The sequence below is a fragment of the Nestor notabilis genome, unplaced genomic scaffold (genome assembly GCF_000696875.1).
Source record: "Nestor notabilis isolate BGI_N333 unplaced genomic scaffold, ASM69687v1 scaffold19907, whole genome shotgun sequence".
Lineage (NCBI taxonomy): Eukaryota > Metazoa > Chordata > Aves > Psittaciformes > Psittacidae > Nestor > Nestor notabilis.
Genome location: NW_009935374.1, coordinates 975 through 1,282, shown reverse-complemented (window position 1 = coordinate 1,282; position 308 = coordinate 975). Strand labels below are relative to the sequence as shown.

General features: G+C 66.2%; 1 protein-coding gene across 1 annotated transcript in view; it reads left to right on the top strand.

Moving 5' to 3' along the window:
* Positions 1-14: 14 nt before the first annotated feature.
* LOC104408274 (fibronectin type III and SPRY domain-containing protein 1-like) overlaps positions 15-308 on the top strand; it is a gene marked incomplete at its 3' end in the record, with an annotated part of 1,222 nt that continues 928 nt past the window's right edge. Inside the window, exon 1 of the mRNA XM_010017824.1 lies at positions 15-170. The remainder of the gene's footprint in view (positions 171-308) is intronic.

Genomic DNA, 308 nt, shown 5'->3' with positions numbered 1-308 from the left:
CTGTCCCCAGCATTCACGTTTCGGCTGGACGCCAGCACGTGCCACCAGAACCTGCGCGTGGAGGAGCTCAGCGTGGAGTGGGACGCCACGGGCGGGAAGCTGCAGGACGTCAAAGCACGTGAGAAGGACGGCAAAGGGAGGACGGCGTCACCCGCCAACTCACCCGCCAGGTAACGCCACCCCCCCGGCAGCCAGCATTGCCCCCCATCCCCGGTAATGCCCTAAAGCTCCTCCAGCTCCAACCCCTGCCCCGGGCAGGGACACCTTCCACTAGAGCAGGTTGCTCCAAGCCCCTGTGTCCAACCTGG